The 12,180-nt window shown below is 49.9% G+C and overlaps 1 long non-coding RNA gene across 1 annotated transcript in view; it reads right to left on the bottom strand.

Annotated features, from left to right (window-relative positions):
• Window positions 1-12,180, bottom strand: part of LOC138372933 (uncharacterized) — a 74,666-nt gene that overhangs the window by 5,045 nt on the left and 57,441 nt on the right. The window lies entirely within an intron of this gene.

Genomic DNA, 12,180 nt, shown 5'->3' with positions numbered 1-12,180 from the left:
ACATCACTCTTCTCCCCCTCTCACACCTCTCTCATTTCTCCCATCTCTACCCTCTTTCCCAATCTCCTCCTCTCCACCAGTCTCCCTGCTCTCTCCTTCCCTCTCTTCAAACATCCCTTCTCTTCCTATCTCCTTCAATTTCTTCCCTTCTCTCTATATCTCTCTTTCTCCGATTCAGAAAATGTAACACTGAATAACCGATCATCGGTTTTTAGTGAAGAAATCTAGGGACGCGGCTAGCCACCTTTCAACAATTACGAGTGCGAGTCACTATTGGGCCCGACGTTTTCTTAACAAGACCAATAGGACCAACCCAGACCAGCCTATGACCAACCCATACCCCAGACCATTCACCCTGGAAAGTTAGATGAGGCTAACCTCAAGCCATTAACCCCAGAGGGACACGAGAGGGGGTACAACAGTTGCCAGTATTGCTTATGTTAGAGCTGCCATAAAATACTCTTGGATGAGGAGGCTCCTGGAGCGTGTTCAAAGGAGTGTCAGAACACACGAGACAGGAGATCCTTATTGGATAAGGCTCACCAAACACGAGATTAAAAATGTTAAAATTGATGTAAAAACTTAAGCGTTTGATGACTCAATCGTTCATCACTGTAAGTCCTGATCACTCAACTCCCGATGATTCAACACCTGGTGACTCAAACACCCCCTGAGATACGTGCTTCGTTCGTACAACCCCTGAGATACATGTTTCGCTCGTACAACCCCTGAGATACATGCTTCGCTCGTACAACCCCTGGGATACATGCTTCGCTCGTACAACCCCTGAGATACATGCTTCGTTCGTACAACCCCTGAGATACATGCTTCACTCGTACAACCCCTGAGATACATGCTTCGTTCGTACAACCCCTGAGATACATGCTTCGCTCGTACAACCCCTGAGATACATGCTTCGTTCGTACAACCCCTGAGATACATGCTTCGCTCGTACAACCCCTGAGATACATGCTTCGTTCGTACAACCCCTGAGATACATGCTTCGCTCGTACAACCCCTGAGATACATGCTTCGTTCGTACAACCCCTGAGATACATGCTTCGCTCGTACAACCCCTGAGATACATGCTTCGTTCGTACAACCCCTGAGATACATGCTTCGCTCGTACAACCCCTGAGATACATGCTTCGTTCGTACAACCCCTGAGATACATGCTTCGCTCGTACAACCCCTGAGATACATGCTTCGCTCGTACAACCCCTGAGATAAATGCTTCGTTCGTACAACCCCTGAGATACATGCTTCGCTCGTACAACCCCTGAGATACATGCTTCGCTCGTACAACCCCTGAGATACATGCTTCGCTCGTACAACCCCTGAGATACATGCTTCGCTCGTACAACCCCTGAGATACATGCTTCGCTCGTACAACCCCTGAGATACATGCTTCGCTCGTACAACCCCTGAGATACATGCTTCGCTCGTACAACCCCTGAGATACATGCTTCGCTCGTACAACCCCTGAGATACATGCTTCGCTCGTACAACCCCTGAGATACATGCTTCGCTCGTACAACCCCTGAGATACATGCTTCGCTCGTACAACCCCTGAGATACATGCTTCGCTCGTACAACCCCTGAGATACATGCTTCGCTCGTACAACCCGAGATACATGCTTCGCTCGTACAACCCCTGAGATACATGCTTCACTCGTACAACCCCCTGAGATACATGTCCTGCTCAAGAAACGTTCCTTTGAGTAACTTTGGATCAGTTTCGATGATTTTGTACTCTCACAGACATGCTTGATCAGTGAGGTTGTTGTTGACCGCAGCCTGCAGCTCCACATAAGACCTCATAAACTGGCTGGTCAGGAGTCTGCAGCTGCTGTAAGAACATGTTTACATCCCACTCGGGAATTTTAAAATTTTGCTGACAATATTTCTTATATTTTATGGTGGAAGAGTGAAGAGCCTTGGACCTCTGATGCTGACAGTGTTGTCGAGTGTTCTTAAGGCATTCCTGCATACTGGGTTTAGTGTACTCTGCCCATCGTATCTCTCACTCCAATACGACGTTACTTTACTACTTAAATAAGAGACCTGAGAGAATGTTTCCCGCGTGTAGAGGTGACTGATATATCTCCCTCGTCTCGGTAGCACACTTCCTGTGCTAGTATCAAGGGTACTAGACAATATACGGCACAATTTGTCTTCGAATCCACATTCTATTAGAGTCATACCTCGCTCTCTTGCTCCCTCAGCAACTCTCACACTGTCCAAGTATTTTATATTATGATCATAAATATATTGCTTCGAAAACCTTTACCGGTGACAGCTCTACGTTTACCATACATGCACTATACACACGGAGTTTCCTCCTCTGATGGTTGTATAGACGCTGTATGATAACGGTTCCTGCCATTACCATATCTGAGGAGGTTATCAACACCACGGTGCTCCCATGTACGCTTTCATAACCATATTTAACTCCAAGTTATTTTCACGCGTGAAATGCCAACAAAAAATGAAATAATAAAACGATTTATGGGGGTGTCATCCGACTTATCCGAGTGCCACTGCTGTTCCTACCCTTACGCTGCTTCGCCATCGTCCAGTAACAGCTCCTATACCCACTTCCCTGCCATCATTTCCCTCACTTGTGTCTGTCATGATCAACACAGTATTCGTCGATAGCACAGCCTTCCTCGTGCCCACTTTTCTTCCCAACTTCGAACACCCATCCACTTCCTGCCTCCCGCCTCCAATGCGGGTGATGCGCCTCCCGGTGCTCCCTACTGTGCCACCGCCACCCCGCAGGTGGAGGTCTCCTGCCAAGGGCCACACCGTGCCGCTCCTAGCATCAGCTCGCGCCTCCAACACAAACACTGTGATCTTAAGCCCCGCGCTGTTGCTCCCGTCACATGACAACGCTGGCGTCTTATAATCAGATGACAGTCAACGCCCGTTGTGACCCGGCGTGGCACTCTCCGGCTCCGATATTATTCCCGCCGACAACTGTTCCCCGTATTGAGCCATCTGAACACTTACAAAAATGATTAACTTTGTTGTTCCTGCCTTAGCTACTAGGGCTGATAATGTTTCTCTTTGACCCCGGACATTGTAAAGAGTTGGGGGCCCTTGGTGCCCTCGGTGGCGAAGCTGACGAAGACACGTTACATGGGTCAAAGATGAATTCCAAGGAAGTCGACTCCAGTCGACGTCGACTTCCCTGGAGTCGTCTGGAGTCGCTCTCCAGTACAAAGCTGGGCGCTCACACCACTGACCACACTAAAGGTTCAGGCCACAACACAGCAGAATACATAATGATGCGGCCAAGCAAATATTTAAAGTTGGACGAATGTAATGGAGGAACGGAGGGAAATGGTAAGGGGGCGGACGGAGAAACAATTAGACAGACGTCAGGTGATGCTGGTCAGACTTGAAGGCTGTGGCGCACAGTTGACTATATGTTCATCTTGCTCCTTAAATATAAATATAAGAAGCTCCTTAAATATAAGGAGCAAGATGAGCATGTAGCCAACTATGTGCCATTGCCTTTAAGTCTGACCAGCATTACCTGTCGTTTGTCCAATTGTCTCTCCGTCCGCCCCCCCTTTAAAGTTACTTAAATTTAAATAAAGTTTATTCCTAATGATTCATTTAAAATAAATGATTCTCCAGGCGCAGGCTTCTGATGAGCTGAGGTTTCGGGCAGGTCCTGGGAATACGATCCCCGCCGCGAAGAATCGTTTTTACAACCAAGTACTCATTTTACTGTTGAGTTAAACAGAGGCTACAGTTAAGGATTTGCGCCCAGTAAATCCTCCCCAGCCAGGATACGAACCCATGACAAAGCGCTCGCGGAACGCCAGGCGAGTGTCTTACCACTACACCACGGAGACTGATTGATTGTGACTAGTTGTGTGTGTGTGTGTGTGTGTGTGTGTGTGTGTGTGTGTGTGTGTGTGTGTGTGTGTGTGTGTGTGTGTGTGTGTGTGTGTGTGTGTGTGTGTGTGCGCGCGTGCGTGCGTGCGTGCGTGCGTGCGTGCGTGCGTGCGTGCGTGCGTGTGGGTGGGTGGCCAAGGTTACACTTACTAGTTTCCATTTTTCAAATGTAAATAAGCACTTGAGCGGATAAATAAGCAGCCGGAAAAGGTGTTCAACTATATTTAACTGGAAGTAATGCGTGAACGGTGGAACAGGTGGAGGAGACGGGGTGCACGGTGGAGCAGGTGGAGGAGACGGTGTGCACGGTGGAGCAGGTGGAGGAGACGGGGTGCACGGTGGAGCAGGTGGAGGAGACGGGGTGCACGGTGGAGCAGGTGGAGGAGACGGGGTGCACGGTGGAACAGGTGGAGGAGACGGGGTGCACGGTGGAGCAGGTGGAGGAGACGGGGTGCACGGTGGAGCAGGTGGAGGAGACGGGGTGCACGGTGGAGCAGGTGGAGGAGACGGGGTGCACGGTGGAGCAGGTGGAGGAGACGGGGTGCACGGTGGAGCAGGTGGAGGAGACGGGGTGCACGGTGGAGCAGGTGGAGGAGACGGGGTGCACGGTGGAGCAGGTGGAGGAGACGGGGTGCACGGTGGAGCAGGTGGAGGAGACGGGGTGTACGGTGGAGCAGGTGGAGGAGACGGGGTGCACGGTGGAGCAGGTGGAGGAGACGGGGTGTACGGTGGAGCAGGTGGAGGAGACGGGGTGCACGGTGGAGCAGGTGGAGGAGACGGGGTGAAGATGTGAGACGTTGTAGGTCTTGAGATGGTTTCCATTTGTTGTTCTATGACTACTTTGAGCCTCTGCGGGTCACATGCTGATTTTTTACCTGGTAATCCTTCAATGATTATCTTTAGACTCGTTTCTTCCCCATGGAGGAGGCTGCCGAAAGTGTTGATATGGTCTATCTTCCCCTTTGTTTTTAATGATCCATTTCAAGTCCATACTTTCTGTCTGGCTAATGACTTTTATGCCCACAGAGGTGACGTGAAGAGTCTATTGCGCTTTGGAAATCAGTTCACCTTGGACAGTCCAGAACTCCTGACTTGTTTCCTGTGAGGACAAGTGGCCGTCGTCGCTAGTAAGCGGTGTGTTGGCTGTTGTACTTGGGCAGTGTTGTATGGACCTGGGATTTGGCCAAGAGGAGTTACAAGACAACAGTAGTGGGCTGCCTGCTGAGAAGTGCTGTTAGTGTTCGTAGAGACCTCTGCCAGGGTGTTTCTGGAGATCCCTGGAAGTGATTATTTGTGACCCCTGTCAGTGTGTTGCTGAAGACCTCTACCAGTGTGTTTCTGGAGAGATGTTGAGTATTGGGACATTGTGACGATGCGGTGTCTGGACTGGCCCATGTTGAGGAAGGTGAACTCGCAGGTGGTTACCATTGAACATGGACGACGTATACTGGAAGATAGCGGACTCACCGGGATTTGAAGAACACTTCAGATATATTAAGTGTCCTGTGTGAAAGCGACACAGTGTACATAAGTGTAGTTATACTTCGATAGATAATATATTGGTGAAGGTGTAATTGCGTCTTGTTTACCCCCTTTTATTCCTCGCACTATTACTTCCTACCGCCAATTCTTGAGAACTTGGGGTGACTAGAGATGGGATCATACAAGAAGAGGCTCTAAGGCACATTACGCAGACAGAACCCGGTTACTGGCTCTAGCAGGCAGTGTCACCCAGCCCCCCACTAGTGCCCGTGTCACCCAGCCTGCCGCTAGTGCCCGTGTCACCCAGCCTCCCACTAGTGCCCGTGTCACCCAGCCTCCCACTAGTGCCCGTGTCACCCAGCCTCCCACTAGTGCCCGTGTCACCCAGCCTGCCGCTAGTGCCCGTGTCACCCAGCCCCCCACTAGTGCCCGTGTCACCCAGCCTGCCGCTAGTGCCCGTGTCACCCAGCCCCCCACTAGTGCCCGTGTCACCCAGCCTCCCACTAGTGCCCGTGTCACCCAGCCCCCCACTAGTGCCCGTGTCACCCAGCCCCCCACTAGTGCCCGTGTCACCCAGCCTCCCACTAGTGCCCGTGTCACCCAGCCCCCCACTAGTGCCCGTGTCACCCAGCCTCCCACTAGTGCCCGTGTCACCCAGCCTCCCACCACCACCACAAAAACTGACGGGTCGCGCCGTGATGTCCGCCGCAGATAATTTTAGACAGTTGGCGATGACGGGAAGCAAGGGGTACGGGGTGAGGGGGGGGGGGGATCAGGCAATGGAGGGAGTATATGGGAAGGAGGGACCTGGTGGAGTGGGAGGGAGGGAGAGAGGGACCTGGTGGAGTGGGAGGGAGGGAGGGAGGGAGGGAGGGAGCAGTAACGCGGGGGGGGGGGGGGGAGTGGGCTGGGAAAAGGCCAGGGGGTTCTTGGGGAAGACGATACTTACCAAAACAAGCACTTACCACTCTGTTCACCCACCACCCTGTTTCACTTTTGGTCGTCTTTCAGCAGTCGTGTTAAAGTGTCACCGTTGGTTCGGTCCCCAACCACTTGGGCTGAACGGTAGAGCGACGGTCTCGCGTCATGTGGGTCGACCTTCATTCCCCGACCGTCCAAGTGGTTGGGCACCATTCCTTTTCCCCCGTCCCATCGCAAAATCCTTATCCTGAGCCCTTCCAAGTGCTATATAGTCGTACTGGCCTAGTGAACTACCCTTGATAGTCAACTACCCTTCCTTTCGACATCAGTCAGTCGCCAGGCGCAAAACATCGCCCGTTGATTATCCTTTACCGGTAATAACTATAGATACTAAATTTTCACAGATAAAACCCCAAATAGACACTTCTATTTAAAAGGGTTTAAGGATAACATAAAACATGAGAAGGAATCAGCAGGTAGAGCTGAAAATTACATGAAGGTACAGAGAGATGAGCCATACAACCTTCTGTCCACCTGCCAACCCTATTCGACCTCCTGCACTAGACAAATACACACACTCCCATACGGCGTGAGAAACGGCCGCCCCGTCGCCAGGTCCATCACCGCTGCCCACCCAGGCGCCCCGTCGCCAGGTCCCGTACCATCACCGCTGGCCACCCAGGCGCTCCTTCGCCAGGTCCCGTACCATCACCGCTGGCCACCCAGGCGCTCCTTCGCCAGGTCCCGTACCATCACCACTGCCCACCCGGCGCCCCGTCGCCAGGTCCCGTACCATCACCGCTGGCCACCCAGGCGCTCCTTCGCCAGGTCCCGTACCATCACCGCTGCCCACCCGGCGCCCCGTCGCCAGGTCCCGTGCCATCACCGCTGGCCACCCAGGCGCCCCGTCGCCAGGTGAGGGGCAGGAGTGAGGACAGGTGAGGGGAAGAGAGTAAATGCAGAAGAATGGAAAACAAAATAATAATAACTTTCCTATCACTAGCGTTGGGGCTAGTGATAGGAAAGTGGATGTGAGGGGAGATTGAGGCTAGATAAGATTGGAAATGTCAGGTGAAGGGGGAGAGGGGGGGGTGTTAGAGGGAAAGTGAGGGGTAGAGTGATAATAATATAGCAGAGAGCGTGACTGCTGGGGAGAGAAGGGCGTAACAGCACGTCAGGTGAGAACACGGCTATTTAAACTTACCAAGACAGCTATATATAGAGCGGGGGCGTGCACAAAGCCAAGAGAAATACACAATACACACAACAGCCTATTCTTATATGAACGCCAAGATACGCCAGGAACACAGAGACGCCTGTCATTCTTATATGAACGCAAAGATACGCCAGGAATACAGAGACGCCTGTCATTCTTATATAAACGCCAAGATACGCCAGGAATACAGAGACGCCTGTCATTCTTATATGAACGCCAAGATACGCCAGGAATACAGAGACGCCTGTCATTCTTATATGAACGCCAAGATACGCCAGGAATACAGAGACGCCTGTCATTCTTATATGAACGCCAAGATACGCCTGTCATTTTTATATGAACGCCAAGATACGCCAGTGACATACAACAGCCTGTCATTCTTATATGACATCTCCAAATTGGTCGCCAAATCAGTGATACTTATTCTTGCGTTGTTATTTGTGTTTACACAGGTCGCTACAAGAGCAGACGGCCCCTGACTCCAGTTTGCAGGTTGTGGGCCTTCCCTCTCCAGAAGTTTTCCCTAGAAGACGGCCCGCCATTCGCTTAACGACTAGGGGCCAGATTCACGAAAGCATTTACGCAAGCACTTACGAACCTGAACATCTTTTTTCAATCTTTGGCGGCTTTGTTTCCAATTATTAAACAGTTAATGAGCTCCGAAGCACCAGGAGGCTGTTTATAACAATAACAACAGTAGATTGGGAAGTTTTCATGCTTGTAAACTGTTTAATAAATGTAACCAAAGCCGTCAAAGATTGAGGAAAGATGAACACGTTCGTAAGTGCTTGCGTAAGTGCTTTCCTGAATCTAGCCCCAGGTTCCCAATTACTGCTGCGGGGGTATCCGAACACAAGTGGTGAAGATTGGCTACCAGAATTTTTTTTCTAACAAAGACTCGAACCTGGACCCAATCGCTCACGAAGCGCAGAGCGAGTGTTACCACTGTGCCACCATCCACTGTCGGATGTATGATGTGAATATTCTAAAGTTATTGTTGTCTAGATTCCTGAAGACTGGTGTAATGTTTATAAGAATATACTGCTAACATCATTCTGGTTATATGTACCTCAGTTTATCAGACACTTCTACCGTGCACTTCTGTTTAAAGTCTTAGATTATCTGCATTGTCTGTTAAGCTCTGGGCGGTCTCTGTTAAGCTCTGGGCGGTCTCTGTTAAGCTCTGGGCGGTCTCTGTTAAGCCCTGGGCGGTCTCTGTTAAGCCCTGGGCGGTCTCTGTTAAGCCCTGAGCGGTCTCTGTTAAGCCCTGGGCGGTCTCTGTTAAGCCCTGGGCGGTCTCTGTTAAGCCCTGGGCGGTCTCTGTTAAGCCCTGGGCGGTCTCTGTTAAGCCCTGGGCGGTCTCTGTTAAGCCCTGGGCGGTCTCTGTTAAGCCCTGGGCGGTCTCTGTTAAGCCCTGGGCGGTCTCTGTTAAGCCCTGGGCGGTCTCTGTTAAGCCCTGGGCGGTCTCTGTTAAGCCCTGGGCGGTCTCTGTTAAGCCCTGGGCGGTCTCTGTTAAGCCCTGGGCGGTCTCTGTTAAGCCCTGAGCGGTCTCTGTTAAGCCCTGGGCGGTCTCTGTTAAGCCCTGAGCGGTCTCTGTTAAGCCCTGGGCGGTCTTTGTTAAGCCCTGGGCGGTCTCTGTTAAACCCCGGGCGGTCTCTGTTAAGCCCTGAGCGGTCTCTGTTAAGCCCTGGGCGGTCTCTGTTAAACCCCGGGCAGTCTCTGTTAAGCCCCAGGCGGTTTCTGTTAAGCACTGAGCGGTCTCTGTTAAGCCCTGAGCGGTCTCTATTAAGCCCTGAGCGGTCTCTGTTAAGCCCTGGGCGGTCTCTGTTAAGCCCTGGGCGGTCTCTGTTAAACCCCGGGCGGTCTCTGTTAAGCCCCAGGCGGTTTCTGTTAAGCACTGAGCGGTCTCTGTTAAGCCCTGAGCGGTCTCTATTAAGCCCTGAGCGGTCTCTGTTAAGCCCTGGGCGGTCTCTGTTAAGCCCTGGGCGGTCTCTGTTAAACCCCGGGCGATCTCTGTTAAGCCCTGGGCGGTCTCTGTTAAGCCCTGGGCGGTCTCTGTTAAACCCCGGGCGGTATCTGTTAAGCCCTGGGCGGTCTCTGTTAAGCCCTGGGCGGTATCTGTTAAGCCCTGGGCGGTCTCTGTTAAGCCCTGGGCGGTCTCCACGCCGCGGTAACCTCTCCCGGTGGCTGGGGCATGTACCTCCTCCTGCCTCGAAATAATTTTTGTTTTACGTGATCCATCATAGACTGCTCTTCCCTTTACTTCTTTTACCACTGGAGTCGCACTAAGACCTAGACAATATCTCAGTCAGGCTTCTAAAAAAAAAGACAGTTTTTTGATTGTTGACGCCAGAGAAGACTAGTTTATTGTGCACCCCATACTCATCCCGTGAGCGGTAGCGCAAAAAGGATTACAGAGGGCACAAAAGGTCTTTATCAGACCTCAGCAGAGATTATTACATTAACAATTACATCTATCCTGCACACCTTATAATTATAATGTCAGCTAGTTACAGAGATTGTTCTACTTTAATAGCTATGTCTTTACAATTGATCATTATACATTATTGGTAGGCCTTTTCTCTCTAATACATAACTGTTTTAACTATGGAGGAATTACAGGGTCATATGAAAGCTGCTGTTTATTATTGTTAGTCTTCACATTATACTGTTTGTTCCTTAATTTCGTATGTTATTTATCTACTGGAAGCGAAGCATGGATACAGTGCAAGGATTTCAGGTATTTTATCCTAAGTAATAAGATGGTTTGTCATTTCATACAGTGTGAGTTTAGATTTATCTCTAAATGGTTCAGTTTTATCACAGTCTAAGATGTAATGCTCTAGTGTGTCTTCCTGTCTCTGTCTACACACTTTACACTCTACTTCATCTAGAGCCATATAGATGAAGTAAAGTGTACTGTGGCCGAACTGCCTGAGACACCTCTAGCCAATTCATGTTGTTTCCTTTTTCATTTTAGGCACTCGTATATCCTTTCATATACACACATATATATATAAGAGTATATATATACTCTTATATATATACATTCTCTGTCCCTGTACGTGATGACAGTCCTTACTGGCTCTTATTGTGTTAAGTTATTTAACCTTGTGAAAAGTTGTTTACTATGGTACAGAACAATAAGTAATACCCTTGTAATCCACATAATTATGGATTATTACTAATAACTACTAATAATCCACTCGTCACTTGTGGATTATTTAAGTATAGATAGTTTCCACCTGCGTTCCCTTGTTAGTGAACAACTAATGACACACAATCTCTGTCTTCCCTGCCTATTCCTGAGTGTTGTATGAGGTGATCATGTCTCCCTTCGGTTATTCTTCTTCAAACGACATGAAATTCAATTATATATTCGTGCTTCTGTATAACTCCTGCCTCTCACTTCCGGGACTTGTCTGATGGCATACATCTGTATTTTTACGGTAACACACATGTCATATATTCCACAACTGGTGTGACATATGTGGTACACAGGGATATATGAAAGACTTTTGTTTAGACTTGTAGGTCTGTTGTAAGTCAGTCTAGGAAGGATTTGTCTCCCATTTAGTACGTTACCTCCAGCCTCCTGTTTCCAATACCATGATTCATTACTCTGTACGTGCTAACGCCCACTCGTTAGTTCATTCTTCCACTCTATCCAGTCCCCTAGAGTTTCTTGCCATCTTCTATTATGCATTTATTCTCCTTCCTCCTCCCCATAACTATCTTTTTCTCCCCTCTATAACCCCCTCTCCTTACCCCCTTCCCTCCCTACTTCCTCCTCACCAGCTTCCTCCCCTCTCATCATAACTCTGATGGTGTCCCCGTGTCCATTAGGGGACGACTTTACAGCCTGCGGCAGGCTGGCCGACACGCCGTGGCGCTGCTCACAGTGGCAACACTCCCTCAAATTTCCCAACGGTAGAATTCATTTTGTATATTTCCCTTGTGATTTATTCCATTTGACTTCAGTTTTCAGAAGTGTAAAGCTGACTTCCGCCATCATGCGGGTAAAACTCTTGAAACGTGTAAAAGTTGAAAGAGAAATAAACGTCTTTTGGTGACTGAGCGAGGGAATGTACTGCTCATAATACACTGCTAATGGTTAATGTAACCAAGAGTAGATTGTTCTTTGACACAATCAACTTTTTCTTTGACACTGAGTTGATTGTTAATGATCAATGTAACTAAGAGTTGGTTAAGAGTGCATCTTGTACCAACGTTGTTGTTATGAAGAGTGTACCAGCCGTGGCGTGTACCGTGGATGGTGCACGTGGTACACTACATAAAGTATACCACGTTGCGTATACTTTGGTGGTGAGTACCGCGGTATATATGGTGTGTACCGTGGTGGTGTGTACCATGGTGTGTACCGTGGTGGCGTGTACCATGGTGTGTACCGTGGTGGCGTGTACCATGGTGTGTACCGTGGTGGCGTGTACCATGGTGTGTACCGTGGTGGCGTGTACCATGGTGTGTACCGTGGTGGCGTGTACCATGGTGTGTACCGTGGTGACGTGTACCATGGTGTGTACCGTGGTGACGTGTACCATGGTGTGTACCGTGGTGACGTGTACCATGGTGTGTACCGTGGTGACGTGTACCATGGTGTGTACCGTGGTGGCGTTTACCATGGTGGCGTG

Source organism: Procambarus clarkii, chromosome 40 (assembly GCF_040958095.1).
Source record: "Procambarus clarkii isolate CNS0578487 chromosome 40, FALCON_Pclarkii_2.0, whole genome shotgun sequence".
NCBI classification, from domain to species: Eukaryota; Metazoa; Arthropoda; class Malacostraca; order Decapoda; family Cambaridae; genus Procambarus; species Procambarus clarkii.
Note: the sequence above shows the minus strand (reverse complement) of the source record. Positions and strands in the feature narration are given on the sequence as shown.